Source organism: Apus apus, chromosome 2, assembly GCF_020740795.1.
Source record: "Apus apus isolate bApuApu2 chromosome 2, bApuApu2.pri.cur, whole genome shotgun sequence".
In the NCBI taxonomy this organism is placed as follows: domain Eukaryota; kingdom Metazoa; phylum Chordata; class Aves; order Apodiformes; family Apodidae; genus Apus; species Apus apus.
The window spans coordinates 28,209,920-28,235,188 of NC_067283.1; the positions used below are offsets into that span (position 1 = coordinate 28,209,920).

The 25,269-nt window shown below is 37.4% G+C and overlaps 1 protein-coding gene across 1 annotated transcript in view; it reads right to left on the reverse strand.

The window, feature by feature from the left end:
* THSD7A (thrombospondin type 1 domain containing 7A) overlaps positions 1–25,269 on the reverse strand; it is a 274,526-nt gene that overhangs the window by 129,292 nt on the left and 119,965 nt on the right. The gene's annotated exons all lie outside the window — the stretch shown is intronic.

A 25,269-nucleotide genomic window follows, 5' to 3' on the forward strand; every position in this document is an offset into this window, starting at 1 on the left:
TTTTTAAGACCTCCCCTCATTACACACTGTGCATTGACTTAATATGAAAAAGGAAAAGAAAAAGTAACTCAGAAAAAATCCTGTAACCGTTTCCCAAGGAAAAGATATCTGTCTGCAGACATTTGGTCACACAGAAGACATTTTCTCTGACTGTGGAGTGCTCACGTTCCATGAAGAAATTAAGGCCAGGCCATGCAATCCTCAGTCACCTGAATGACCTCAGTAACAAGATTATTTGTATGAGTAAAGTTGTGGGAGATGCTGGGTTGAGCTTTGTTATTTCCAGAGCAGGTTAACAGAGTATTTCTAGTACTGCACAAGAGTAGGTTAAATTAACTATGGCAGGTACAAATTATCTACAGCACTTTCTTATTGAATGACTGGAATATGAAGCCACATCTTATTACCGATGCCCATAAGCTTTGAAACTCTCATTGACTCTTCAATGCAATTTTCAGCTGTTCATCCAACATTAACTTCAGTAGCAATTTGGGAATGGGCTGATGATAAGCTATACACTTAGCCTCTGCTCCTCATTGCCTCTTTTTTGAGCAGACACTGCAGCTGAACAGATTGTTTGCCGTTCTAAAATCCTAAACATTAATACTCAACAGCAAGGCCAGCTGGCAGAGGCCTATTCAGCCCATGGAAACTCCTCTGTATTTTTTGCAGATTAAGCTTGAATTAGGGTTTCCAAGGTTTAGCTAGCTATGCAGAAGAATAAATGTATTTTAAATACAAATACATTTCAGTTTCTATTTCAGCAAGATTACCTTACTTTATCTCTAACCAGCTTTCCACAAATGACATAACCAGTGTTGTATTTAAGTGTATTTACACTGAGTGAAGTGATATCATTTCCCAAGGATATCACTTGGAACATTTTCCAACTCTAAAAGAACAAACACTGCAGAAAATCTCCAACTAAAGCAGAGATGCTAAAACAATTATGGTTGAAATAAAGCTAAATCATTCATCTTGCAAAGTACAATTTTCTGCCTTATCAGATCCCTGCACCTTGTCTGTACTATGTGTGTTCAATGAAGAAATCGCTCTTTTTAAAGAGCAAGTATTTACTGCACTGCGGAAGAAAAGTTTGCCCATTTGGGATTCCACCAAATTTCCAGTCATCAATTAAACCAAGAAATCACACTGTACCTAAAAGATGTGCTTGACATCTAAGTATTTTCAATCCAATTCATTGATAGGTTTATACTCATGCAAATGATGGAAATCTCAGCCTCAATGCATTAACTGCCTTCAGCGATGTAAATAAGGAAAAGAAAAATCTGTATGTGTTGGTAATAATTGAGCAAACGGAAGATCTTTCATTATCTTACAAGAATGTTGCTTTTAGAACTGGATCCAAAGTAACAGTGAGGTGCACGGAGAGGCTCATGTATTAAACTGTATTCTTTTGCTTTTGCTGTAAAGTAATAATCAGTTTTATAGAAGCATATCCAGTGAATACCAACAAACCACAGTTAGATTAATCTCTGAGCAAACTACTACTCAGGACCTCTAGGTTCATATAGTTGTTGATGCTGAGCTATTAGTGATGTATCTGACCCTCCTCCTTATCTACATTAAGATGATTTTTATGTTCAAACACAAAATAATCCACTTAGAATACAAGGCCATGAGTACTCCATAAGCGTACATTTCCACTCTGCTGCACACTTCTTTATATGACTATGACAGGCCCCTAAAGCGAGCCACAGCTTTGGGGCAGAGATCTGTCCAGGTTCTCTCCTTAAGAGAGCTCCCTCAAAAGAGTAAATGGCTTCCATGCTTGACCAAATCAAGGTAAATTTGCACAAAAACTTAAAATTTGTAGAGGGGGAGGGGTTAAAGAAAGAAAGCTGAAAGCAAGAAAAAAATAAAATAATTATACAATTTTTTCCCCTTTCTGCTGAGCCTCTGTGGTGACTCTACATGTCTCTCTCATACAGTGACCGCCTGAGTGGCAGCAAATTCTGTCCTGTGCTCTCTGGCCTCCAGAAATCTCTCTTCCCCTGCAGTCTGGCCACCTGCTCCTTGCCTTAACTCCCACTCCCTCCAACTTTCTCTATTTTTTATGCTATCTCCTTCATCTTTGTGATTGGCTCCATCAACTACTAAGATAAACATAACGCCAGTCAGGAACAAAAATGGGTATAACTGGTACCATTCTTCACAAATAGCCAAATTACTCTTTGCGGTCATGGAAGATACAGAAAAGAGAAATACAAGCTCCTTTGCCATTCACTTTACAGGTATGCATCTCTCTTTCCCAATTATAAAAAGAGCCTACAATAATTCACTTCTAACTTAAGTTGCCTCAAGCACATTGCAAGCATCAAGGCCAGACATGGTTCGCATTTGAAAATAATCACAAAAAAGCAGGATAAGAAATGGCTCTGAACTGAGTACAGGGGCTTTGCAACTTTGTCCAAATAACAAGAAATGCATCCCTAAGTACGCCTACTCCACTGACAATTTTTTTTTTTCTCACTTTCAGATTGAAGAGAAAGCACCCAGCACATGCTTACAATATTTCTTTACCTGTTGGTCAAGACACTACTGAAGATATGCGATTAAAAAACAGTGAAGGCAGACAGAATAATGCTCAGAAGTATGAGAAAAAGGATAACCTGTAACATGCTTTTTATATTATCACATTATTATGGGCAGTGCATTCACCACAACATTTGTAAATGTGAAATTTTGGGATAAATCTTGTGTAGCATGGCTATGCAACTCAGCAATGAAAGAGACCAGCAGAACACAATGTAAAGAGTTTCACCCCCTACCACCACTTAAAGGCTGCAGGAGGTGGGGGTGGCTGCTCTTCCACAAACCCTCAGCTGATGTTAAGCACTAGTAATAACAACAGAAAGTCTTTAGGAAAGCTGTTGAGCTTAATCAAGGCCTCATACGATGTTTTAATTCACTCTTATGAATATCCTTGAGATTCTCTCATTCCCATTGTAGCAGTCTTCATGTGGATGCTCTGCTCTCTCTGTTGTGCACCAATACAGTTACACCCGGGCAAAGGGATGTTTGTGCTCCCAAACCATTTAGCATTGGGGAAAAAATGCTGCTGCTGTGAATGCAAAGTAGTTTTTCTTAGGATTTTGTTTTCAACATATTTAGATTAACAAGTCGTAGTTTACCTGTAGTATTTTCTCATGAAAATACCATTGCTTATCTGCTTTTCCTTTAATCAGAGTATTACAAATGGCTATTACAGAAATAAATAGAAAGGTTGCTTCTTTGTTGTTGTTGGGACTTGTCACTGAAGTCTTAGTGAGTTTAAAATGTCATTTGTAATTCTTTGTCTTCTAAAGAGATTACTGTAAAATACAATATTAAGATTCCCTCTAAGCTTTTGGAGGATTAACATTTATTTTTGTTAGGGACCAGGAAAGTAAGTGAATTAACCATTACTGCAAATTTATTCTGAAATTTCAAGGAGTGGAGTTAACGATGGAGTTAAAAAATAAGACAAATCCCCCACTAAAGCACTAGCTTTGTAGATAACTGAACAAAGTAAGCTATCAAAGCATTTAATCTCTTACTTATTAATATGGTTTCCAGTATTAAAATTATCAATATTTCATGAAGAGAAAACATACTTTGAACTTTAATCCAGAGCAAATAAGGCTATGTGAAAACCCTTTTCTCTAAAGACACATACAAAAAAACATAAACAAAAAAAGCCTCCAACTATCCCCAAACATAAAACCCAATACATATCTTAAAACATTGAGCAAAACATTACTCCCGTGTTCAACAAATTAGGGTTGCATCTCTGAATAAATCTGAGTTTTTCTGTACTTTCAGTGAGAACTGCTCTTGACCCATTTTGTATTACTGGTTTAGCACCTGTAAGTAGCACTAACAGTTTAATGCCAGAGAGACAGGCTCGGAAGGCACAAGACAATGAGCAGCTTAGTTTTCAGTATTTTGAGAGGATTGTATTTAAAGAGACTATTCAGAGACTGATTAGCAGAAATCTACTTTTCCTAAGTTCAGAAACAAGCTAACCTTACACAAGAGTGGAGACTTCAAATTTCTTTGTATTATGATGTAGCAATGAGGGCCAAGAAGGCTAACTGGCTGCTGCAGTGCTGAGAGACAGGAAGACACCACTATTACAAGAGAGAGTTCAAGCCTAAGCAGTAAATCTTGAAAGAGGTCAAAAAGACACAGATCAAGAAGTCTTTGAAGGACTTGGGAGATGACAGTGAATGCAAACCACAGCCTCTGATAGCAAAGCCAGTCAAGAAGCAGGATGAACAGCCTGCCTACAAGAATGTAACAGCCTCAGAGCTGCAGACAAAATGACGTGCAGATCTGCTTGGCTAAATTCAAATATGATAAGCATGTCTCTAACTTGGTACAGTATATCTACATTATCTATATTTGCTTCATACAGTTATGTCAGCAAAGAAAAAACAACTTCTGCCACAAGGGAATATTTTTACCACAGGGAGTAGCTAATTGCCAAAGTCTAAACACGAAACTTAAGTCTCACTGATACACTTTGTCTATTACACATAGCAGCAAAATGTTGTAATTCTAGATAAAATATTGATAGCTTTTTTTTTTTATTTTAATATAGAATCTGAGATGCTGCCAACATGACAAGCTGGCCACTGTTGGAGACACAGACTCTGTAATTTATACTATCGGGAGTGCCAAAACAGTAGAAGATCATTAACAGACAAAACCTTTATTTTTGCTTCTTTCCCACCCATGGTGGGACTCCCTGCGTGCTGTATGACTTGCTGCCTGCTCTGTTTGCCAGCAAACTCTCCCCTCCAGGAGTGCTATGCATCACCTTGACTGTCGCTTCTATTTAATGCTTTTGTCTTTCTCCTGTCCCTCTTTCAGAGGTTGAAAAGAACATGCAAGGCAGTGTCTGCATCAAAGAAAATGGATCTAGGATATGGAAGAGAGCAAAAAAATGCAAGGATTCTCAGCTTAATAAAACATAATATTTGTGATTCAGAGGAAGACAATGGGGAATCAAATACATCTATAAATGCCTACAAATTATTTGAATCCTAGGTATTTTTTATTATTATTTCCTGATAGTATATGGGAAAGTATAAACTGTACTACAGTTAAAATAATTCCATAATCTGAAGAACAAGTTGTTCACATTCATAAAATCAACAAGGAAACATAAAAAATAACCTTGATACACAGTGATGTAGATAAATCTAATCTACAAATTTCAGTTTCTGAAACTCTATAGGGCACACTTTCAAACAATGTGATAAAGTCAAACTTTAAAGTATTTAAAAATCAGCCATTTAGAAATCGTCCTAGCTGTGTACATAATTATTAAGGCAGTTTATAAGTATGGGCCCTTTTATTTTTTTCTCTATTAATATCCATTGGGAAAATATACTCACACATGTTCCTCATACTATTAATGGCATGGTAATTAACATTATCCATGTGTTTTCAAATTTCTCTTGAGATCATCAGTGTAAGGTACACAGAACAAATCTAGGAGCACCCATACCAGCTTAAATTCTGGCATCAAGATCACAAAAAGCTTAACATTTATTCAGTGTTTCCCTAATTGAGCATTGTCACACTAGAACCTTACAAATTGCTGAAGTGAAATTAACTCCTTTTACTCCAACAAGTACTCCTTTTTGTTTAGTAGAAAACCTGTGTCTCTAAACCAATGCTGTGTGCTCTCTAAGAAAAAAAATAGAATTTAACATGCTTTCCCAGTGCTGATGCAGTGACCTTCTGTCTCTTCATTCAAGGTAGCTTTAATATCACGTTTCAAACAGTAGAGGGTTTTTTGACTGCTTTTTGCTTTTTCTGCCTTAATATTGTAACAGTTATAATAGATATTGAACTGGGTCTTTATTAGTTATAAACATGAAGAGGCTAAAATTATCTCTTTCTATAGTATAAAGAAATATATAAAGAAGCTAAATGCTCAAAATTTTTATTCTTTATTTAATATAAGGCTAGTTCTTTATTCCTCAAACAGTGAGGTCTCAAAACCTAACTCAAAACTTAAAAAAAAAAATAACACCACAAAAAACACACTTCAAAAAAAAAGAAAAAAAATAATAAGACCCATCAATCTCCATATATTTCTCACTGTTCAGTATTTATTTTGTGCTCAGGCTGTGTGGATTCAAATTCTTAAATAAACTGCATCAGGGCTCACACTTTTCATACCACATTTCTTTCCAAAGTAATTTGATAATACAGTGGCATAACACCCTGAAAACTGGTATCTAAAATGAAGCTACTAAGAGCCACCAGCTTGCAGTAGTGGTGCAACATAATCTGAAGTATATGCTAGCACATACACAAACATGAAAGGCTGGCAGCTCACAGTGCAGAGTTATCTGGTTTTGTGGTGTTGTCATTACCTCTAATGAAATCCTTTCCTTTAGACTTATTAAAAACTTAAGCTAATTTCAAAACATTATCCAGATTTTAAAACATGTTTTCCTCCAAAACTTATTTTTTAGCATGAGTACTAAACTTAACTACTCATTTTTCCTTTACACAGTAAAGTGGTAGCAGCCAAATGGAATATTGAATGAATACACAAAAGGAATTCTTCTTTCAAGCAGCATGCTTGAAAGAGAAATAGAGCTTCTATGTTCTACAAAGCAATTACTTTGCTTTGAGCCTCTAGTCATGTTGGAATAAATCTGATATTGCAAGATACTGAATATAGTTTCTTCTAGCCCACAGTCTGTTTACATATAAAGCTGGTTAATAAACATTTCTTAGTTTCATTAGAGGTCGTGTTAAACCATACTAAAGTATTCCTCAAGGTCCTCTCCTTATGTTCTGTCTCTAGTCACACTTCTGACTGAAAAGCCAGATAACGCTCTTCTGACAAAATGATGATTCCCATACATCACAAACACTCTTGCAGGCTTTGTAAGTTGGATGAAAGGCTTTATTAACCTTGGCTTGTATCTCTCTGACACGTCTGTTTTGCTTTTTCTGATTGCTAACAGCTGAAAACTGTTCTGCATCTCCTGTGTGAGACAGCTAATCTGAGTCATACCAAAGACCTACCTACCCTGGTACCCATCTCCTACAGCAAAAAAGAAGAGGTTTGAAGAAGGTCTAGAAATATTCAGAGCATATATGATGCCTTCCTTCGTATCCTCCTGGTTTCCCACCATTTCCAGCTGACACACCACTGTAGACATACTGGCACAATCGTTCTGATATAACTAATACTTATACATGGACATCAGATAAAGAACATCCCTGTGTTCGTCAACTGCCTTCTAAAGAAGACCAGTTTTAGAAATCACATTAGAAACTCCTAAATTTTCTGGTTTTTTTTCCATGGAGGGCTACCAGAAGGGTAATTATAGAAAACACATGGCATTAACATATTTCTTCTTATGCAGTAGGCAAGGAAAAACAAAACAAAAACCACTCCCATGAAGTAAATCTGTGAAATCAATAGTTAATTGATAATGACTCAATATTCAACAGTTATTACAGAGGCTGCAATAATGAGTAAATATTAACATTTTACAGTGAAAGCTCTATAATTATATGAGCAACAATAACATCACCACAAATTATTCTTATCTGTGTCTCTGTAGATTTTTGCAGCTCTGCATCAGAATCTGATTTTAAGGGATACATTATTGAGAAAACCAATGCAGGATCCTCTACCTACTAAGAAGAGTATTTGATGTGTATAGATTAAAATGAGGTTTTCCCCCTTGGTCTTGAACCAAGATTCACTATTTCTCCCTATTGGCATTGTACATTCAAGTCACTCACAAATCTCAAAGTAAAATCCAGCAGAAATTGCAGTACGTTAAATGAAACACTGTTAAGAGAATATCCCACTTAACCAGAAAATCTCTTTGCTAGGACTACTATCAGTGACTACACATGGAAATGCAGATTTTTGCACTAATTCAGCCAGCTGAGGCTTGCCCTTCACTTTTCATTAGAGTGAACCCCAATTAGATCAATATAAAAAACACTGCTAACCCTTGTCATAACACTTGGGCATAAGCACAGTCGCATCAAGAATTGCTTGGTACCGTTAAGAGAGTTAATTTCTCTGCAGTGTTGTGCAATCTCATGGTAATTAGCCACACTGAACAGGTAACAGGGACTTTAAATCAGATCACTTACACTTCTATCACAAATATTTTGCAGTTCCTTTTGTTAGACATTATTATCTTCAGTACACGCAGGCTGATAAATTAAAAAGAGAAGACAAAATGTTTGTTTCAATTAGCATCAAGACCAAGCGAATGCTTTTATTTATTTCTGCCTCTGTCTCATTTTCTGCCTTTTCTTTCTTTCCCTTGCTCATCGTAGCCTCCTGCTGTGGTGCTGATGGCCAGAAGTGCTAGTTCTGAGGCTGCCACAACCATAGGGTACATCTGTCAACACAGGCCATCACACTCGTGCAAGCCCAGTGGTTTGTAATCCCAGTTGCTGCTAACATTAGCCAAGGGCAAACAAGTCAAAAACCTCCTTCACTGAGATATGAAGAAATTTACTGCTACAGCTTTTCAGAGACTTGCGACAGCTTTTTGTCTAGACTACTAGCACCAGACATCAGAAATTAAATGTAATATCTTTGCACCCTGACTTCTTTAAAGGGTCAGACTTTGTGCAAGATATAATGCTGGCAAAACATTACAATTAAGTTGCATGAAGTCAGAAAGAGACTTAGGTTCTACTCTCAGCCCTACTGCGAGCCTGCAGTTTGATCTACATACACCATTTCTGTCTCCTTGCACATCGGCTTCTGTGTAAGGCGGGGACAACAATATTAATTTTTAAAGCCCATTTAGATATATTGATGAAAAAAGATGTTCAAGTAAATAGCAGTAGGAATACATGTTCTGTCATTTCCTCTCTTGAAGCATGCAGTTTACTTAATAACTTTCCCTTAAGTTTTGCCCTAAATCCCAGTTGTGTTGAAAGGTATATTTTAATAAAAAAGCAAGAAGCCCAGATGATAAGATGCTGCTTTTTCTTGCTCTTGACAGAAACCTTATTCATAGAGCACAGCATGCACAGCTTCTTGTCTGTCTTCCCTCTACCTTCTTGGCCACAAGAGAGCTAATATAGATATTCAAGTATCAAATGGGAAGGTTTCCAATATCTCTGGGTTCTTTATAGTTGTTTTCTTTGCAACTAGTGGAATAATAAAATAAAATAAAATAAAATAAAATAAATCTGAACTTAAGTAACATCACCTACATAATCTTCTGGACCTATGATGCTTTTTGTTTTCTTTTAATTCATCAGAGCATGAAAATTTTTAAAATTTGCATCTTCTAAGTAAAGAACATTACAGAAAGGGTCAATTTAATCTATTTTTATTTACATTTAAATATTTCATTATTTAAATTGCCTATGTGATGGGCTGAAATAACAATCCAGTCATAAATCTTTTGAAGTGCACTAAGACTTTATGTCATGCTGAGATACATTCTCCCAAGCTTATTCTCTGTTCATTTATTATTCATTTTCATCTGCAGTTTGCCAAATTCCCGTGAAACCCATTTTCAATTTTTAAATGGCAACTTTCCCCTAAAATTGTGGTACTTCCATTGTATAGATATAGCCCTTAAAACTATGGCAACAAAAGCCAACTAAGCCAGGTGGATGTACTCAAAATTCAGGTGCCACTGCAAATCAGACAAGGACAGATCTGTACCAGTTTTGAAGAATCCTTGTCAGGACTGTGTGAAACCTGTCACTGCAACCTATGCAAAGTAAGTCAAGTCCTCATTTGAGCACTCTATAATCAATAATTTTAATCACAGACACAACTGAGATAAATAATTAATTCAAAAAAGTGACTATTACTTAGTTCCATCCGGCAAATGTGCTGTCCAATTGTATTCAAGGAAGGGGGTATGTCTATTTTCTGGATGTTGGAAATATATCTACCAAACCCTGCTATGTAAATAGGGGTTTTTTCAATTTTTCTTTTAGAAACAAGTATTAACTCTATTACAAGAACCTAAGATGCACTACTAAAAACGCAATGAAGCTCTATTGTAAAAAAAAAAAATTTGAAGTATACAAGTATTTTAAAGAGGGCATCGTAAGAACACTCTGGCACCAGAAATTCATGCCTGACATATTTGGTGGCCTTTTAAGCTGGGATCACATCATCAGTGGACAATGGAAGGAATGGGCTGGATGGTTGCACTCAGAGAGTAGTGATCAATGGCTCAATGTCCAGATGGAGACCAGTGACAAGTGGCATTCTTCAGGGGTCACTACTGGGACCAGTGCTGTTTAACATCTTTGTCAGAGACATAGACAGTGGAATTGAGTCCATCCTCAGCAAGTTTGCTGATGACGGAATCTAGGGCAGGTCACACAGAAATGCATCCAGACGACCTCCAAAGAAGGAGACTCCACAACCTCTCCAGGCAGCCTGTTCCAGTGCTCCATAACCCCTACAGTGAAGGAGTTTTTCCTCAAGTTGAGGTAGAACTTCCTGTGTTCTAGTTTGCATCCATTGCCCCTTGTCCTATCACAGGGCATGACTGAAAAGAGATTGGCCCTTCCCCCTTGACATCCACCCTTCAGATATTTATATACATTAATAAGATCCCCTCTCAGTCCTCCCTAGACTAAACAGCCCCAGGCCTCTCAGCCTTTCCTCCTAAGACAGGTGACCCAGCCCCTTAATCATCCTCATAGCCTGCTGTTGGACTCTTTCAAGTAAATCCCTGTCCCTCTTGAACTGGGGAGCCCAGAACTGGACACAATGCTCCAGATGTGGTCTCACTAGGGCAAAGCAGAGGGAAAGGATAACCTTCCTCAACCTGCTGGACACACTCTTCTTCATGCACCCCAGGATACCACTGGCCTTCCTGGCCCCAAGGGCACATTGCTGCCCTATGGATAAATTGTTGTCCACCACGACTCCAAGGTCCTTCTCCACAGAGAGCCTCCTAGCAGGTCAGCTCCTAATCTGTACTGGTGCATGTTGTTATTCCATCCCAGGTGAAGGGCTCCACGCTTATTCTTGTTGAAAGTCATTAGGTTCCTCTTTGCCCAGCTCTCCAATCTGTCCAGGTCAAGCTGAATGGCTGCACAACTTTCAGGTGAATCAGCCAATCCTCCCAGTCTCATATCATCAGCAAACTTGCTGAGGATACACTCTGTCCCATCCAGGTCATGGATGAAGATGTTGAACAGGACTGGACACAGCACTGATCCCAAGGGGACTCCACTAGTTACAGGTCTCCAGCTGGACTCTGCACCATTGATCACTGTACACTCTGGGCTCTATTGTTTAGCCAGTTCTCAATTCTTCTCACTGGCCACTCTTCTACCCCACACTGCCTGAGCTTGCTCACAAGGATGTTATGGAAGACTGTGTCAAAAGCCTTGCTAAGGTCAAAGCAGACTACATCCACTGCTCTCCCTGCATCTACCCTTTCAGTCACAACATCACAGAAGGTTATCAGATTAGTCAAGCATGATTTCCCCTTGGTAAATCCATGCTGACTACTCATGATAACCTTCTTCCCTTCCATGTACTTAGAGATGACCTCAAGGATGATCTGCTCCATTATTTTTCCAGGGATGGAGGTGAGGCTGACTGGTCTGTAGTTTCCTGGATCTTCCTTCTTGCCCTTTTTGAAGGCTGGAGTGACAATGTCTTTCCTCCAGTCCTCAGGCACCTCTCCTATTTGCCATGATGTTTTGAAAATAATGGAGAGTGGTAGGGCAACATCATCAGCCAGCTCTCTCAACACTTGTGGGTGCATCCCATTGGGGCCCATGGATTTCCATATATTCAGTTTACCTAACTGATCTCTAACCCAATCCCCATTGACCAGTGGAGAGTCTTCCTTCCTCCAGGCTTTCTCTCTTACATCCAGGGTTTGGGATTCACGAGGGCTGGTCTTAGGAGTAAAGATGGAAGCAAAGAAAGAGTTCAGCAACTCTGCCTTCTCTGCATCCTCTGTTACCAGGGGTTCCAATTCATTCAGCAGTGGGCCCACATTTTCCCTATTCTTCTTTTTAGCACTGATGTATTTGAATACCTTCTTGTTCTCTTTTACTTCCGTAGCCAGATTTAGTTCTAAGAGGGCTTTGGCCTTCCTTGTTGCCTTCCTACATATATCACAGGGAAGTACTTGGTTATCTAACTTCCAGAATCTTAGTTTTCCAAACTTTGCTATGACAAACTTTAAATCATTATATAGATACTAAAACACATTAAATATTCATTAGTAGATATATCCAGAAAATAGACAGTAAGAAAACACCATCTGTTAAAATTTTGGGTTAATTAATTATAGTATTTAGTATAAACTATATAACTTTCTAGAAACAGCTATGTAATTCCACTCCAGAGATTCTGAATCAGAAATCTGACAGGAAGAAAAACTGTCTATGAAAACTATATTAGGAATTTAAAAATTTTACTAATAGATAATACCCATACACTTCAATCGTGAAACATGTAATCACACTTCATTTAAATATTAACTACACTATAAATTAGTTCCGGAATAATTTTACAATTAAATATAGTTGAATAAAGAAGAAAATATGACAGAAAAGAAATGCAGAAAACATTCAAAAAATACACATTGAGAAGATTTCATAAACACCACAAGCACTATTACCACAAATCTCTTGTAAAGTGTCATTGAACAATACGTGTATCTGTTCATAAATACGTATAGTCACTCAAATTTTTTCCTCCCACTAATTCAGAATATTAGATAAACATAAAACTCATTTTCTACATGGTGAAGGAACAGTCCACGTGCAAGTTTGATATAAAGGAGGAAATTAGTATTGGGAGAGACCTATATATTTGAACAGGGAAAGGATTATTTATAGTCAGTCACACTATGAGGAAATGTGAAGCCATTGTCTAAGTACTTATGAAGAAGCCACTGCATCTGGAATTAGGAAAAATGTATTTTAAAAAAGTGTCTGCAGAGACCAGTTCTTCAAAACTGCTAAAATGACGCTGAGATGCCAGGTCAATCAAATATGTAGATAGCTAAAAGTTTACTTAACTACACATTATTCAGTTTTGCTAATGATTTATTAGACCTGAATTCCCAGGAGTAACTTTACAACAGAACTTCACGAAACAGAGACAAGTCTGAGAGTGTCTCTCTGTGATGGAATAATATTCAATTAAAAACCCTTCCAGAAAGCAACTGCACATGAGTGAAGATCTACCATTACAAAGCCCAGGAAGGCTCGTCAAGCTAAATAACAAATCTTTTCCTTTTAAAAAAGGCTGAGCTAACATTACACACTGTAGCACAGCTCCTCTGGCTGCATCACTTAGGGAATCAGAAATGTCATTCTTTATTTTAATTCAGCTTCAGGTAAGAAGGTTAACCCATTGGCAAGGAAATGATAACAGGTCAGATCTTTTAAAATCAATAATGAACTGGGTTGGAGATATCTTTCAGAAGGGGTGACTTCAATTAAAGCCCTCACCAGAGATAATGAGCAGAGAAGGAAGGTTAGTGTTGGACAAAGAAACACTCGCCCTCTTGCCAAACAAGTGATGCAAAGATCCTTATCAGCCTGAATTACACAGGAAAAAACTTCAAAAGACTGGAAAGAAAAAAAAAAAAGAAAAAAAAAGGTCATTTTGTTTCAAGGAGACTCTTTACAAAGGAGTGACTGAAAAGTCTTTCCTAATTATTTTTAAAACTCATCAACATGAAAATGTTTGCTGCCCTTAATAAGAAAGAAAGAGCGGAAAAAAAGCTCTAATGGGAATTTCAGTGTCTCAAAGGACATTTACAGTGATCTCACTGCCACTGTTATTTTTTCTGGAGAACATGTAAGAGGTAATTATCCATCCACTCTACATTAGCAGCCCTAAAATCCCTCTCACCCTCTCCAGATGCAATGCAAAAGAACAAATTTTGTTCAAGCAGGGACACACATGCATTTGGCCTAAATCTCCAACATAATTTAAAATTTGACTCAATTCCAATCTTACTGGAGAAGCTCTTGCTCTCTTTTAAAATATGAATGTTATTGTTGGATAACAATTTGCCTCATATAGAATTATAGCAAACTAAACATAAATCACATGCAGGAGCATAAATTTGTCTTATACGCCTCAATTTTATTAGTGAATCCTCAATACCATTGCCCTTTTTTCTTGTTTTCCTTACTATAATACTATTTAGGATGCTTCTTTTAACGGAATGAAAAGCAGTCACAGCCATCTAGAGAATGGATATACTTTAAGAGGGGCAGAGTTGTTTGTACAACAACAGGTTAACATAAGCAAAGGAAAGCTCAACCCAGTATGACACTGCTGAAAAAAAGAAATAATCAGCTGGGTAGCAAATAGAATAAGATATACTCCCAAGCATATGCATCTGCTTATTATATGCAAATCATTGCACTATGCTTAATTAGTAAGCTCTGCATTTTTCCTTCCAGTTCTGATGGTTAAAGGCATCAAAGCCATTCCAGAGTAGGAGGTTATAGCAGTAAGAAACTTAACTCCATGCCAGTTGATCAGAATTTCCCTACAAGAGCACAGGATCATGTAAAACTCATCAGAGCTGGCTATTATGAAGTAGACAAAGGAACAAAAAACAGAAATGAGACAACTTTCTTCTCTTTCAACCATGCAAACAAATCAGTGAGAATAAAGCATTCTCTCCCTAGACATCTTGAGATTCAAACGCTTTCCGGAAGATGCTCTCTATTACTCACATTCATCTTACTAGCATAAGAACCAACCACATCTGACCTTTCTGAGGTAGACACTGGGCAGCTTCAGAGAGCTAGAGTGTCCAGGTGCTACCCCAAGGAGTTTACAGGCTAGATCAGGCTAGGGGAAAAACATATAACACACGTACAGAATAAACAATATGATGCCTGCAAACATACTAGTTGGATTAATTTTGTTGATCAATCATTTTCTTGGCTGAGTTTTCCTTGGAAGGTTTATGTCAAATAGAAAGAAAAAGGGAAAACTGTAGAGAAGAACCAATGAAAAGAATGAGTGAAGATGAGGTACAGTGACAGTGAGGAAGTTAGGAAGAGAGATTTGCAATTGTATGAAAAGGACAAGAGCTCAAAAGAGTGTCTCTCACATACAAAAAGCCCTTACTTCAGCTGCTCCTGTAGCTGTAACCACAGGTAAGAATCTTCACATTTAATTCTCTTGTACCAGTTGAGCAAGAGCCTTAAATAATTTCCCAAACAGACAGCAATTGCACAGCTCACACAGCATTAGAGCAATGTTTTGTTGCAGAACACCTAAAGACATTCACACATGTAACTGTTTTCCTACACCTGACGCCTGGCCCCTCACCCACTGTCAGTGGTGCAGACAGACTGCTGACACCCCACCCGACACCAGCAGTGCAGGCAGGATAATGCCGGTACTCTGGATGTAAGGCAGGATTCTCTCCCATTCTGCTGCCATTCCTGGAACCAATGGGCAGCACGATTCTTACTTGCATGCAAGAGGCATTTCAGCAATTGGCTGTTACTGCCAGATGACCCATACACAGTGTCCCAAGCAGTTCTCCAGGGTAATGGCATCACTTATGACCCTGTGTTTGCAATCAGTGATTAGGTGAGTCACCGTATGGGTGTGATGCTGCTCATCCAGAGTAATGGCCTTAAACTGGAAGAGGGTAGATTTAGGCTAGACATTAGGAAGACGTTCTTCATTATGAGGGTGGTGAGACACTGGAACGGGTTGTCTGGGGAAGCTGTGGATGCCCTCTCCCTGGAAGTGTTCAAGGCCAGTTTGGATGGGACTTTGAGCAACCTGGTCTAGGGGGAGGTGTCCCTTTCCATACAGGGGGGCTGGAACTGAATGATGTTTAGGGTCCTTTCCAACATAAACCATTCTATGAATCATAGAATCATGAATCTATAAAATCATAAAATCTATGAAACTTTTCAACTGACTCAATAAACCTTTGTTTCATAACATGGTATCAGACTCCATTCCTGTTTGGACCACAGCACCTGATCATACATTAAAACTAGACACCCACTGAAAACCCAGAACTAAATTTAAGTTAGGTATTAACTCAGAGTTAAAGTGAAAATATCATTAATGTACCAGGAAGCATTTTGCCAGTATAATTTCATTTGGAGCGCTCTATTACTTTTACCCAATCAATCTGTTATGATATATGGTTATGGACTAAAATACGGCACAAAAAACTAACTGAAAGATGCTATTGGGACTGTCTGTTTACTTGCCTTCAAAGGGAAGGTAAAATACAACATGTGGTGTCTACCAATCGGTATTAATGTAAAGCTGTAAAGAGCACTACTTTTGAAGTAACTGAACATATTTATACTGATTAATAAGAATGAAATACTGTATTTAAAGCAATAGATGTTATTGAAAGTATGTTTTGGTTTTTAAATAAGCAGAACAAATGTAATCATTGCAGTGAGAGACTTGGAAAACTCTAGCTATTTTAGTGCTTTTTCAATAATTCAAAGACTAATAGCTAAAATCCAACAATAGAATCTCAGACAGTGATTTTACTATTCCCCTGGTGGCCTTGAAGACCTTGGTTTCAGTCACTAATACAGATGCTAACAGACCTTCCTCTATTACTAGGAATGATGTCATAAGCTTTGCTAATTTCTCTGCAAGAAATGGAACGCTTATCTGAGCAAATTCAATATTAATTGCATGCTTCACTTCAAACAGGCTTTACCACCAATACGCTTTTCACTATCAGCAACTAAATACATCAACCATTTCACACAACTTACAGAGCAGAAGTAAGAAAAAACTCTGAATGGAAATGCAAGAGATTTTCTATAAAAGAATTTGGCATTTTATTTTGATAATACAAATTATCTGAAATGGTTTGTATTAAAATGGTATATTCTTATTATTCTTCAGCTTCTCTTTGTTTTCCCTGGAGGTGTTCAAGGGCCGGTTGGATGGGGCTGTGGCCAGCCTGCTCTAGTGGGAGGTGTCCCTTCCCATGCAGGGGAGCTGGAACTTGATGATCTTCAAAGTCCCTTCCAACTCCAAACATTTTGTGATTCTGTGATTCCCTGAAGCCTTCTAGACATAAAGGTTGGAAACAATAAAATAGCAAAAGCAGTTTCTCTAACAGAGAGTGGCCATCTTTCAGATGTTCTGCTACAACCACCAGATAGATGTCCTGATTTTAGTCTGCAAGAAACAACTTGGGCAGCATAAAGAGACTGACCTAATATAATCTCATAAAAACCTAGACATTTCAAGATCAAAGGTAAGGAATTTTTTTTCCCATTTTTCAGGTATATGCTCTTTTATCAGATAGCAAAAAGCATTCCCAGTAAATATACTACATTACTTAAAAGAAATCTACTAAAAGCAACTCAATCCTAACTGGGGGTTTGTGTCAATAATTCAATATAAATTTCAAATATATACAAACCACATTTTGGACGTGGCAAAGGATTGATTTCTATTGCACATGTAACAGTAATACTGCAGTAAGGTTTTTTCTATTCCTTCATGGTACCCGACCTGTTCAATACAGGTAGCCTACTTCTATCTAGTGATGCTTAATAATTCCTGGTATTACTTTAACCTTTGATGAGGTTATTGATACCTATGGACCTCCTAGGATATTAACTGAGAACATGGCAAACATTAAAGGGAAGTATTATTATTATTATTATTATTATTATTATTATTATTATTATTATTATTATTATTATTGTTGTTGTTGTTGTTGTTGTTGTTGTTGTTATTGTTATTTTGAAAATGGCAACAACAGTAGTTGGGAGTACAGTGTTTGAAAACTTTGAGGTTGCATCATTTGATCAGCACTGGTGGGGAGCAATACACTTGCTTAGAGATGACTTCTTGGTCCTGCAGAACATAAAATTATTTTTCTCCCACAAACAGCAGTAGAAGATGGAAGAAAACAGTTTTACTCTAAAAAAGATCCATATTCTGCAATGATACAGTGAACTAAAAATTCCTTACATCTATTTCTACAGTGGATATTGGATACCTGAGAATTTTCTTTGACACACAGAATTCAAAGAGCCAGGGACAAAAGCAAGGGCCCTTACATTCCAGCACACTGCATTTTTAACAGGTGCAAACTGGAGCATAGGAGGTTCCATATAAATGTGAGGAAAACTTCTTTACTGTGAGAGTGAGAGCACTGGAACAGGCTGCCCAGAGAGGTTGTGGAGTCTCCTCTGAAGACATTCAAAACCTGCCTAGATGCATTCCTGTGTGATGTACTCTAGGTGACCCTGCTCTGGCAGGAGGGTTGGACTGGATGATCTTTCCAGGTCCCTTCCAACCCCTAAGATTCTGTGATTCATAGAAAATACATAATGCCTTTTTTTGACACTGCATACATGTCAGAACTACTATCAAAGTGGAGATAGCACAGTAAAATATTTCATGATGTACACATATTGAGGCTAAACATTTCAAAGGAGGTTTAATTTTCTTGTAACAGAATTTTTAATAGGTTAAAAAGTTTATTTACTCAGTCAACGAGAATTCCATTAATGTTTCAGAAGAAGCAGGAGATGATTGCTGCAAATCATTGGTTACAACTACCAAAGCCTCAGAGGAGCACACATACATTGCTGCCAGCAAGTCCTCTCACTCCCATTCCTCTCTGCTAGACAGATGCATAAAGGAATCAGGCTAAGGCCTCTCACCTCTGCCCCAGTAGGATTTCTAGCACCAATTTTATGGTCCAGTTTGCTTTTGTCTGTATATTTGAAAGGTCTGAGATGCTGGATGATTAATACTTACATGGGGAATGTTTTCTTGACCTGAAATTACATGCTTGCAGAGTGCTAGGCACCAACTAACAAAATGGATTTTATTTCCCAGTAGTTTATGGAAGAGGCGGACAAAACGGCTAAGTCAATCCTGTTCTCGTAGGTCAACCCCAAGCCAATAACTGAACCTCTATCTTCAATACTCTGATTCCATTCACATTGTGGCCAAAAAAGCATCTCTCAGGACTGTCCAAGGTGAAAAATGATGATCCAAAAAGCCTTTGCCTCCTCTGTGCACATCCCTGTAACACCTAATGCTATCAAAAGGCCTGCTCCCTCAGTGTCCACATTAATTTTCCTACTGAGGAGTATTATGACAGGTTAATATTCAAAAAATGTATGGCAAGAGAGGAACTGGAGGTTTTGCTGAGGGATTTGTAGAGAGACAGAGGTAATGCCATTCAGTGGACTTACCTTTAGCAATGTGCTTTATGTTAGAGACAGCAAACAGAAGTCAGTGCAAGCTACTCCCTCAAAAATATTCAACCTGTACAAGCTTTGGGTTCTTGAATTACAACCATATGTCAGGGACACTGAGCTGCATCTCAAAGATGAACACTCTCCTTCAAACCACTACCCAGAAAACATACTTCGAAACACACTGTCTCAGAGAAGACATTAAGCCATGCTGTTCTCATGCATATAGAAACTTCACATACTTTTTCCTTCATACATAGAGTCCTGACAAACCACTTTTCAACACAAGCCTTCCATGGCAGTTCTTGGACTCAATGAAAAAGCTCCCTGCGGCTCCCAACAAAAAGCAAATCAGGCAGCTGGGCTGGATATACACTTCCCAGCCTTCCCCTTCACTCTTCAGATCCTCCAGGGTCCACTTTCACACCACAGGTTAAAATCTGGCTCAAAACAGACCTTCAAGCCTTATCTACTAGGGAGGTAAGCACTTGGGCTGCTGGTCACCCAAACTTCTGAAATCGCATTAGTGCTGGTATCTGCTTTTGAAACACTTGCACAAAATGCCCCAGATGAAGTCCAAGCTTGCAATCCAGGCAAGCTGAGCTCCCAGAGGCAGTAGCAGGGGGCTGGATGGTTACAACCCATGGCTAAGGAGCAACTACTAGCAGAGATGCTGCTCCTGCTAGACAAGGATTCCTAGGAGACTGAAGGCCAAGTTCCCATTGGAGGCATTCCCAACCAAACCCACAGTGCTGGGAGACAGCAATGCTTCCCTGCACGTTCTGCTGACATCTTCCTTTGGAGACATGAAGAGGAGTGCATGCTCCTCTACCCTTGTTATTTTAGACCTGCTCCAACAATCACGCTAAGGTCAGGAATAAAACCTAGGGAAATCCCTCAACAGCACAGTAGGAGCAAAGCTAGTAAATCGATCTCCTCCATCACTGTAAAATCGTACCAGCATCCCAGAAATTATCAGGTAGACAAACACATTAAAGCTGCAGAAAAACAACCAAAAAAAAAAGGAACTCAGGAACAGGAGACTACTACTTAAACTGTCATCTTCAGGGTGCTAGGATGTTCCTGGGATCTATTCCCTGTGATAAGCCAGATAACTAGCTGGGTTACGACTGCATGTGCCTTAACTTTTGATGATCCCTTAAGTGGTCAGGGAGTTGGGTCTAGATGATCACTGTAAGTCCATTCCAACTGAACAATTCTATTCTATCCTATCCCATGTGACCACAGTCAAACTGTGGCTGGTCTCCTTAACTGCACAAATACCTGATTCTGTGAAATCTGCTAAGCTCTTGACCTCAACAATTTTATCATTCTTTAAACATCTATTTCAAAACAGCTAATATTGCCAAAAGCAATGGACTTTAAAAATATTTATTTATAATTGCATCCTTTTCTGTGAAAAATTGCATAGACCTGAGGTTGTAGATACCTATGATGGAGGTCATACTCAGCATTTACACATATACATTCAAATAAGATTTAGAGTACGCTTGTCTTCCATGTACTTGTTAATGAACAGTGACTATTTGCCATCTTTTCTAATAAATGGAGGAGGAACTTCATGCAAAAATAGAACTAAATTGTCATTAAACTAAAACAAAAGATTCTCCACATAACATGTGAAAACAACTTGGGAACTTGTAGAGGATTATGCTCAAAAAAATGCAGGACATGGTTAAAAAAAATTAGCAATAATTATGACACAGAAAGGGATTACGATTGCCTTAGACACAATTTGCTGGAGGTGGGGACAATATTTAGAGCTGGTGTCACTATGTGATTGTCCTCATTTCATACTCTTCCCCAGGCATCCAGAAACAGTCACAGAAAGGATATTGTGTCAGATCGACCTCTGTTTTGATTCAGTATCACTGCTCTTTTTTAATCAGCATGCATAAAAAAAAAATCCACATGCTTTAATAAGATCAAACCAAATCCATGCTGCTTGGTGTGTGTACCAAAAGCCACCACACTTAACACAAGGAACTATATAAAAAATCTGTGTCTATAGAACTCTGAGCTGGAAAAAGCATGAAAGGACATGTTATCAAGGTGTTGCTTTAGAGGGAAAAGGGTTGCTTATAGAAAGTCCAAAGAAAGTCTAAAAAGGAAAACTTCCTAAAAGGCATTATTTGTACAAAGGAAGAATAGGACATGAGCCAGAGCTACTGTAGGTTTCCTTCCTCCTCAGTTCTGGATATTTCAATAAATCATAAGCAAGGTAAATGCTTCTGGAAGGGGACCTTCCTTCATTATTATGAAGAATTAGATTAAACATCTTTCTGTGATGTAGAATTAGGTGACTGGCTTTGTGTTTTGTTTTTTGAATACATTTACCTGTGTGTGTGCACGTATAAAAAAAAAATAAATCAAGAATTACATGATGGGCTGGGGGAACATAGATGGGCTATCACATTTTATTATATTAAAATTATGCTTGATTTTAGTATTACATACACGAAACACAAAGTGGCTTTATACTCTCTATTAATTAAAAATGGGGTGGGGCTAAAAGAACAAAAATAGTGTAGAAAGATGGCAAAACTCCCTCAGATCTAACTACTGGTGTAATTTTCTATTCTTTACTCTTCTAATCAATAAATATAAAACACAAGCATCTCTACCCAGAATCAGTATCTTAAGACTCCATAACATGACAGGCATTTTGCATAATGGTTCTCTCCTCAGGAAATATAAAGCAGCTCCCAAGAACCAAAGTTTTAAGGAGCCTGAGTATTTTTCAGTTTGAGGGAAATAAGCTTCTCATCCCATGACAGCATAACCCCATTATTGAATGTGCTAATTGGCTGCACCCTTTGGGAGCTCAGTGCACTCCACCTTTTATTTCCAGGCTGGCACTGCACCTTGGAATGAGTTTATCACATTAGTCAGTTCCTGTTGTGAAATACTGTGTGTGAATCTACACTGCGAGTGCAAAATGACAGAGGTTCACTTTTACTACAGCATCAGCACAAAGTTCCTGTTATGTGCTACTGAGCGAATGTGATGCACTAATCTATCTTCACCCACCTTACTTTAAAAAGTATCATCCGTACTTTTCACTTTGGCTAATACTGACATTTTATGAATGCCTGTTCCTGCTTCTTTCATGTTAAAAGGTTATTAACTTTTAAGAGAAAACAACTTAAGTTATAATTTTTTTCATATTACAATATTCTTAATTAGCTTTAGAAAAGCAAACATACCCTGCAACAGATCATAATTTTTATATAGGTTTATCCCTGAATATTTAGGTACAGTGAATAACACAGAAATAAGTATGTATTTGAAAGATATCCATGTGGCTATATAAGCAGTTATCATGGAAGATGTAAAGAAAGCTGGCTGAAGAAAATCAGGAGGGGCACAACTGTGATGTCCATCTAATAACTAGTGTAGAACAATGAGTGAAAGATAATAAAGCTGGAGATTATCCTCTATAATAGCTTAATCAGAAAGAATCAAATTACACACACATCTCTAAGCCTCGAAAAGAACTAAGAACCACAGTACCTACTCCCTCAGCATATGAAATTCCAGTCAACTACATGGGTGAAGCCTGGGCATAAATTAAACAGCATCAGTTCTACATGCACTGTTGATACAATGGACATGTGATTCTTAATTCATTCTGTTACTCAGGAATCAAAGATAAATGAATTACTTATACACAATCTTTCTGAAAAACATCTGGTAGAAATCACCTTTATAAAACATTGAAGCACCCTTTCTTTCTTTAGCTACGCAGCCTAACATAAGCACACACATTCTCATTCCATCAAACAAGTAAAAATAGCTGGGTCAAAATCATATTTTTTTTTAATACGTAGGCAATCTATCTAATCGTATAAAAGCTATATACATAGAAAAAACAAATTCCCAATGTCTGAAATAGCACCTCATTCTTTACTCACTTCTGCTACATTACTAAAGAACTCAAATATCTTTGTTGTTTCTCCTCAATTTAAAAGACTCAAATATTGTTGTTTCACCTCAATTCAGGATACTGAAGAAATAAAAAAAATAACCCCACAAAATCAATGTTAGCAGGCACTCTAGTGTAGACCCACTGTTTTCTATCCAGAGGCTTAAAAAATTCCCAAATGCTGAAATCGGGCACAGAAGGAAACTTGTGCTCTGACTCATAGGAAGTAGAGTTATAAAGCTGGACTAAAAAATAAAGAATATTTTAACACTGACAAAAACTTTAATAACATTTTTTTATTTACAAATATTTGGTTAGTACCAACTGTGATTGAAAAAATGACTGCCACTAATGAACACCTTATGTTCATTATATACTTGCACAGCACCACTGTATGGGTGGCATTCAGGGAAATCCTCAAACATCAACCCAAGTATTTGCATTAGAAAGAGATGCAGCTATGGAAGTATATTAGATTTTGTTTTTCAAATTACCATTTCATTCTGTAAAGATGGATTTTTAAAATTTCAGATATTGTTATGGTATTTAGACAGGGATAAATAAACATATATCTCCCAGAACCCTGGGGACAAGAGGAGAATGTGGTAGCTCAACACATTCTCAGGTCAGTGGATATCAGGCACTACTGCCCCTTAGATCTTGATTCAGTTGCTACTAATTCAGAGCTGCTGCTTCCTAAATCATAATGGCATTCCCAATATTGTTTTCAAAATTTTCCTTCTAAATTCCAGGTAGTTCACTGCCTTCTATTAAAAAGTATATTTCCTTTTCATTTTTGCAGGAAAAAATCCCCCATTCAGAATCCCATTTTAGAGTGTATGTGGGCTTACATACTTGCAAAATGTCTTAATGGCTTAACACCATGTGTAGCTTTTGTTACGTTCTTTACATCTCACAACTTTTTTTTTCCCCATAAATTGTTTAAGAATCAAAATTGTATAATTCCCATGGCTTAAAAGTATTTTATCTACTCTGATTTTGTATTATAATCATTTCACCTAATACCTTTTTTCTTTTTTTTTTTTAATCCTTCTACAAATTCAGAAAAGTTATTTTCAGGATTAGAGATATTTTGGAGATTATTTTAAGGGATTACACTGATGCACATTCTCCTTCTCAGAATAATGACTATTCACTAGTCTTGCCTGCAAGACTGTAATAGCATTTGATCTTTTATGATCTCATCAAATTTATACTGATTTTTGCATATAGCTTCTATTTAAAAGCATGAATAAAGATATTTGCAAATCCCAGACCAGCCATTTTTCTATGCCAATTTCTTTTTGTATGTAAGAAGGCTATTTCATTCATGGAATGTTTAATTTTTTTCTGAGTGAGTAAACTTGGAAACATAAAAGTTTAAAATAATGAGAATGAAACCATTACTAAATTAATCTCTGTGTTTCACTTAGGTATATATGGGAAATTATTAACAGTTAGGATGCATTTGTTTTCTGAAAGGGAAAGAAAGGTCAAGTAAACCCCAGTGGAATTTCTAATAACAAAACATATTACCAGCATTAAGAAGAAACTCTTCCAGAACTTGTTTTGACAGAAAAACAGGAACTAATTGGATTGTAATTGGCAATACTCAGAGGCTGTTGGAGCAACAGAACAGATTTCTGAAGTTACTAGCTTGTTACTTAATTAATGGCTTCTCTGAACCATAAAGAAATGTTGATATTTAATCTACACAAGAAGAATTTAAATAGTCTAAGTGAATTTGCTCATTTGTTTACTGCATTACTTCCACAAGAACTCTGTGCAATCTGCAGTGCAGAAACCATACAAATACAGAAAAACAGGTGTGATTTTCTTATCTGTGGTTTCATGCTTATTATACAACATTGAAGACAAAACATAAAACTAAGGTTTTTTAAAACTCATCAGCTGAAGCAAAATGTATCAAGAAATACCGAAAAAAACACCACGTAGAAAACAGTCAATGGTAAAATTTCTAATGATGAAAATATTGTGGATCAAAAATAATTATTTTCTGCAGAATTCCACCTATTTCTTGACACTGAATGACTTGAGGATTTGTTGTAGGGGTGTGTTGCTTATGCTGCATATACTGTTTTTAG